The sequence below is a fragment of the Gorilla gorilla genome, chromosome X, assembly GCF_029281585.2.
Source record: "Gorilla gorilla gorilla isolate KB3781 chromosome X, NHGRI_mGorGor1-v2.1_pri, whole genome shotgun sequence".
Taxonomy (NCBI): Eukaryota; Metazoa; Chordata; class Mammalia; order Primates; family Hominidae; genus Gorilla; species Gorilla gorilla.
In genome coordinates this window covers 58,126,651-58,133,961 of record NC_073247.2, presented here as the reverse complement: position 1 = coordinate 58,133,961, position 7,311 = coordinate 58,126,651, and the positions used below count along the sequence as shown (strand labels likewise).

Genomic DNA, 7,311 nt, shown 5'->3' with positions numbered 1-7,311 from the left:
GAAGAGATCAAGAGTCATCAGTCTTTAAAATGACTGTGTAGGTGATTTTGCATTCCACAAATTATTCATGAAATTGCCTTTAAAATCCAGTTTATTTGCAATTCCAATCTTAACTTCATGTTCTTCTCCAGAAAGCTTAATTTTCATGCCTATTTCCAGCAATACAAAATTTATATGGGCTCAAGAATAAATTAAGTGTCCACTGTGCGAAAATTACTCTCAATCTTCCATATCTGAATTCAGGGAACATATTTTTTTGCACTCCAAAAGCAGATACACTCTGCCACTTGTTTTTAAACAATTGTTTTTACTAGATTTCCATTATATTGGAGGGGATTATTGTAGAAAGCCTAATAATTTTGGCTTTAAAGCCATTGTTTTCTCTTTTCAGGTATAATTTATGTTCCTTTGAGTTTCTCTCACCAGACATTTTAAAAATAAAACAAAATATTCTCCTCTGACTACCTCCATATATTTAATACCTTCAATATTCTAAATAGGTTCTATGTCCTTAGCGCTGTAGTAATGAAAAGTAAAATATAATCCCTTATTACCAAGGATTTACTTAAAATAAAAGGACAAAAGCATCAAATACCATATGGTTTAAAACTCTCTAGTTTGAAGAATTTGCAGACTAGGGAATCAAACAAGTGAAAAAAATACACTAGAGTAGTTAAGAACTATTTCATGGAACAGAAGCAACTGGACGAAAAATGAAAATATGCATATTGTCTACATATGCAGTACACAAAATAATCAGAAGCCCAGATACAAAATGGAGCTTTATACAGTAGACATTGAGGAAAATGTGAAACAATGAAATAGGGCATGAGATATCCTATTAGTTTTCCATTGCTGCATAACAAATTCCCACGAACTTAGTAGCTTAAGACAACACACTTTTATTATTTCACAGTTTCTGTGTGTCAAAATTTCACACATAGCTTAACTAAGTCCTCTGTTCAGGATCTTACAAGGTGTCAGCCAGGCTATATTTTCATCTGGAAACTTGACTGGGGAAGAATCCACTTGCAAGATCATTCACATCATTGGCAGATTTTATTTTATTGCAGCTACATGACTGAGGGCCCTGGCTTCTTACTGGTTGTCAGCTGGAAGCTACCTTCAAATCGAAGAGGCCACCCATGGTTTCTAGAGGCTGCCTGCAGTTTCTTGCCATGTGGGTTTCCTCAATATAGACGCTTACCTCATTAAGCCAGTAAGGAGAATCTCTTGTGCCAGTCTACTAAAGCAGAGTGTTAGATAATGTAATGAAATCATGGGAGTTACATCATATCATCTTTGACTGTAATATAACCTGATCAAGGGAGTGATATCCCATCACCTTCGCCATATTCTATTTGTTAGAAACAAGTCACAGAGATTCTACCTGCACCCAAGGAGAGGAAATTATACAAGATTGTGTGACTCACTATGTATCACCTTAGTGTGTGTCCACCAGAGTCTTCCCTCTGACCACCAATGCTTTATATCCCTCTCACATGCAAAATACATTCACCCCATTCCAAGGTCCCAAAAGGCTCACCTCATTACAGTATCAGCTCCAAGCCTAAAATTTTATCACCATATTAGGTCCAGGTGCAGATGAGCCTCCTGGGTGTCATCCATTACGTACAGCTTCTGAGGCACAATTCCTCTCTTTCTGTATGTGGACCTGTGAAAACAGAAGAGACAGGTTATCTTCCCCCAAAACACTGAACATACAATGGTTGGGCAGACATATAATAACAGTCGTAGACATTCCAATTCAAGATAGAGAAAAATTGAAGTTATAAACCTTCTTTTAAAGAAGAAGTGAGTTAAGGGAGTTTAGAACTTTCAAGATGAGTTACCTTCTGTGACGGTTAATTTTATATCAACTCAACTGGGCTAAGATGCCCAGATAGCTGGTAAAACATTATTGCTAGGTGTGACTGTGAGGGTGTTCCCAGAAAACATTAACATTTGAATCAGCAGACTATGTAAAGATTTGTCCTCACCAATGTGGGCAGGCATCATCTAATCCATTGAGGGACTGAATAGAACAAAAAAATGGAGGAAGGGCAAATTCACCCTCTCTGCTTGAGCTGTGGACATCCATCTTCTCCTGCCCTCAGACATTGAGGCTATTGGTTCTTGGGCCTTCAGACTCCAGGGCTTACACCAACACCATCCCCTCACCCCCTACCCCATTTTTCAAGCCTTTGGCCTGGGACTGATAGTTGTACCATCAACTCCCCTGGTTCTCAGGCCTTCAGACTCAAACTGAATTATATTATCAGCTTCAGCTTTTCTAGTTCTCCAGCTTGCAGAAAGAAGATGGTGGGGACTTCTTGGCTTCCATAATGGTGTGAGCAAATTCCCATAATAAATCCCCTCTTATATCCATATACCCTATTGGCTCTGTGTCTCTGGAGAACACTGACTAATACACTTTCAGGGCATTTCAAAGGCATCAAGCTCTCCCATAAAACATGAGATTGACTTCCTAAATGGAAGTCAATGGTGGCTCACACCTGTAATCCCAGCAGTTTGGGAGGCCAAGGCAGGTGGATCACTTGAGGCCAGGAGTTCGAGACCAGCCTGGCCAACATGGCAAAACCCCATCTCTACTAAAAATACAAAACTACAAAAATTAGCCAGGCATGGTGGCACGCACATATAATCCCAGCTACTTCGGAGGCTGAGGCTGGAGAATCGCTGGAACCTGGGAGGCAGAGGTTGCAGTGAGCCGAGATCATGCCACTACACTCCAGCCTGGGCGATAGAGTGAGACTCTGTCTCAAAAAAAAAAAAAAAAAGTTTACTGAGATGATTAAAACAAAAAATTCCAAGGCTTAAGTACATGTAGGAAACATGGAGAGCACAAAAGAGGGAAAGATAAATTCTCCATGGGGAAGTAGGTTTGCCTGCCAGTGTTGGGGAAGCTTAACATGGAAAGTGAAACATGTGAGGCAAAGTGCAAAAGCATGGGGGTAAAAAAAAATAAAATAAAAAAATAAAGTATCTGACATCATGGAAGTGCAAATAGCTCTATGCAAAAGGACAGGAGTCTATGTCTCATGTTAGGGAAGCAAAATAAGTTTAAAAATCTAAGGACAGACTGGGCGCAGTAGCTCAGGCCTGTAATCCCAGCACTTTGGGAGGCCAAGGCGGTTGGATAACATGAGGTCAGGAGATACAGATCAGCCTGGCCAACATGGCGAAACCCCATCTCTACCAAAAATACAAAAATTAGCCAAGCATGTTAGCAAACACCTGTAATCCCAGTTACTCGGGAGGCTGAGGCACGAGAATCAGGAGGTTAGAAACCCGGGAGGTGGAGTTTGCAGTGAGCCCAGATCATGCCACTGCACTCCAGCCTGGGAGACAGAGTGAGGCAAAAGTAATAATAAATAAATTAATTAATTAATTAATTAATAAAAACTAAGGACAAATGCTGGACTACAATCATGGGAAAAGCATGGATTTTTTACTTGAACTAATGGATCACCACTAAGGGATTCTATATACAGGAAATAAATATAAACTAACTTTTGTATCTTGAAAGAATAAATTCCACGTTACCATTGTATTTTGTATTTCAGGATAACATGTTAAAAATAGAGACTTTTTTTTTTTTTTGAGGAACCGACCACGAGCAGGGCCATCACACAGAGTTTTGAGTCCAGACTGAAAACACATATTGTATGATCCAATATTCCTTTAATTTTGAACTATTTAAGGCATAAGAAGTGTCAAAAGGCTCCAGAGGAATATAAAAATGTAGGATAGTTTGTACCTAGATGAAACAAGATAGAGAGGTGTGCACATGAAGAACCCAATGGGCTGAGTTCTGCACTGGCCCTGTGCCTTTGACTTATTTGGAAGATAGCTCCAAATCAGTGGTTCTCAACATTGAGCGTGTATCAGAATCACCCAGACGGCTTGTCAGCACACAGACTGCTGAGCCTCACACCCAAAAGTTAGATATTCCGTAGGTCTGGCATAGGGTCCAAGAATTTGCATCTCTAACAACATCTCAGGTGCTGTTGTTGGTGGTCCAGGGAACACACTGGAAGAACCACTGCTCCAGAAGATGGCCATGGCAAACTCTATTGCGCATTTATCATTAGGTTGACCACCTGTCCAGTTTACACCTGCTGTTCCAGCATGATGATTAATGATGCCTCTTTCACTTTCCAAAGTTTCTGAATTTGGATGATAAAGTATAAGGTCACCTCACCTATAATCCATAATGAGATCAAAAAGGGGTTTTGGAGCCGAGCACAGTGGCTCATGCCTGTAATCCCAGCACTTTGGGAGGCCAAGGCCAGTGGATCACTTGAGGTCAGAAGTTCGAGACCAGCCTGGCCAACATGGTGAAACCCTGTCTCTACAAAAAAATACAAAAATTAGCTGAGTGTGGTGGTGCATGCCTGTAATCCCAGCTACTTGGGAGGCTGAGGCTGGAGAATCCCTTGAGCCCAGGAGGCGGAGTTTGCAGTGAGCTGAGATGGTGCCACTGCACTCCAGCCTGGATGATAGAGCGAGACTCTGTCTCTAATAAATAAATAAATATTACAAAAATTAGCCAGGCATGGTGGCACGTGCCTGTAATCCCGGCTAGTCAGGAGGCTGAGGCTGGAGAATCGCTTGAGCCTGGGAGGCGGAGTTTGCAGTGAGCCGAGATCGAGCCACTGCACTCCAGCCTGGACAACAGAGCAGGACTCTGTCTCAAAAATAAGGGGGGTGGGAGATGGTTTACATTCAATTATCAGGAAATCTTTACCCTGGAAAAATTTTTCTTCACCCTTGTAGTCATTTTTCTCCCTGAGGCCAAGGTAAATCCTACAAATAACTGCATTTTCTTTCCAGCTATATCTGATAGGAAGCTCAGAAGGAAACTTGCAGTTTAATTTTACTCTGCAGAACCCTAGGGCCCAAATGCCTACAGCCCAAATCAATTCTGGTCCTGACTTCATCCATTCTTTCTATATTTTCTCTGATCTAATTTTTATGGAGCTATACTTGTACATTTTACTACAGGGATTCTTAAAAGCTCACAAAAGCTGCAAAACTGCAACGGGTGCAACAAATACATGAATTAACGATAACTCATGAAAAACGTGGTTATTTCCTGACTTTCTTGGGTAGGGACATAGGTCTGTGAAGTCAAGGTTGTGTTGCTCAGATTAAGCAGGCTGGAAATCTCCACACTTCCGCTGGACAAGAGGCTGCACCCCATGGAAAGCCAGAGAACTCCATGCCTCTGTGATCACAAGCTGCATATGTGTGACTGATTTGATCATGTGGCACTTGGAAAAAGGCAGATTTCTCATTGGGACTAAGTGTGCAATTGTCCCCTCCCAATTCATTTATTATTATTATTATTATTATTTGAGACACAGTTTCGCTCTGTCGCCCAGGCTGGAGTGCAGTGGCGCAGCTTACTGCAACCTCCACCTCCCGGGTTCCAGCAATTCTCATGCCTCAGCCTCTGGAGTAGCTGGGATTACAGGTGTGCGCCACCATGCCCGGCTAATTTTTGTATTTTTATTTATTTTTGAGACAGAGTCTCGTTCTGTCACGCAGGCTGGAGTGCAGTGGCACGATCTCAGCTCACTGCAACCTCCGCCTCCCTGGTGCCAGTGATTCTAGTGTCTCAGCCTCCGAAGTAGCTGGGATTATAGGCGCGTGCCACCATGCCTGGCTAATTTTTGTATTTTTATTTATTTATTGAGACAAGAGTCTTGCTCTGTCGCCCAGGCTGGAGTGCAGTGGCACGATCTGGGCTCACTGCAACCTCTGCCTCCCAGGGTCCAGAGATTCTCCAGCCTCAGCCTCTCAAGTAGCTGGGATTATAGGTGTGTGCCGCCAAGCCCAGCTAATTTTTGCATTTTTAGTAGAGACATGGTTTCACCATGTTGACCAGGCTGGTCTGCAACTCCTGACCTCAACTGATCCACCCACCTCTGCCTCTCAAAGTGCTGAGGTTACAGGCATGAGCCACAGCGCCCAGCCCATTTATTATTAACACCTGTCCTTACACAGTACAATTTCTAAAACTATATCTGTAGAAAATAATCATGTATGTGCACAAAGATTTAAATGTAGGAATTTTACCATGGTGATGTTCATAACAGTTAAAACCAAAACCAACTTTCATAAATATTTATTAACAGCATATTGGTTATATAAATTATGATATATTCAAAGATACGCTATTTGCAGCTGTTAAAATTGTTTAGAAAAATATATGCTGCCATGGAAAAATATTTAAGTTAAAATACAACGTAAAAAAACAAGGTAACCAAACAACATGATTCCAGTTTTCATTTAAACTAAAAGTGCACATATGAATATACTGATCACTTGCAAACATAAGCACCAAAGCACATGCCCAGAAAAAAATATATGGAAGCAAATAAATCAAATTGTTGATAGAATTTATATTTAGGAGATGGCAGAGTTAGAGGTCATTTTTACTTTCTTCTTTGTATTTATTCATAATGCATAACTTAATATTAGGAATATAATTATTTATATAATAAACAAAACTAAAACAACAGAGTTTCAGAATATATACGGGCTTACTGACTGCATGACCCTGAGCCCCTGAGAGGATGAACCCTTCCAGAGCCGACAGCATCCACAGGCAAGTCTGAAAGGAGGGAGCTGTCAGCCAGAGCCTGGCTCACTCATCGTCCTCCTCGGTTTACAGAATCTCAACGGGAACTCTGAGTGGGAAAGTTGATCTCAGCTGTGGTGGGTGAAGGTAGAAGACACAGTCAGGAGACCTGGCTCCAGTCTAGTGCTGTCACTGCCAACCTGAGAGGCCTGGGCGAGTCACTTGCCTTCTGGGGCCATTTTATTTATCTTTGAAGGGAGGAGGGAGAGCCGGAAGGACCCCGGAGACTGTGGTGGCCCTACTACCCTGCCAGTCTCTAAGTTCCAAAGAAAAAAGGGTTTTTCTATACCTAAATCAGGATAGAGGAGAAATCGGCACATCCCCAGAGGAGGGGGGAAAGGGAGTGCTGGTGAGAATCAGCTGACATCTGCAAAGAATCAATGGAGAGGGAAGGATCCGTGCTGGGGTGGGGGATAGCGTCTCCCTGGCTATGGCTGGTGGCTGCTCCCACTCGGATCCCCCTTTAGACACCCTGCAGGGAGCTGCCTCCCCCTCTCCCCTAGGCCATGGGGATGAACCCTTCACATCCCCCCATCTCTTCCATCTCAACTCCACAGAAGATTCTGATGTACAGTAAAAGGTGATCACTAAATCACTGATCCTCCCCCGCAAAGCTGCTAAAAATAATTAATCACCACAGG

The 7,311-nt window shown here is 42.3% G+C and overlaps 1 long non-coding RNA gene across 1 annotated transcript in view; it reads right to left on the bottom strand.

Moving 5' to 3' along the window:
• Positions 1-880: 880 nt before the first annotated feature.
• The window catches only part of LOC134757922 (uncharacterized), a 29,334-nt gene continuing 22,903 nt past the window's right edge, over positions 881-7,311 (bottom strand). Inside the window, exon 4 of the long non-coding RNA XR_010132529.1 lies at positions 881-1,675. This is a non-coding gene — a long non-coding RNA (uncharacterized lncRNA). The remainder of the gene's footprint in view (positions 1,676-7,311) is intronic.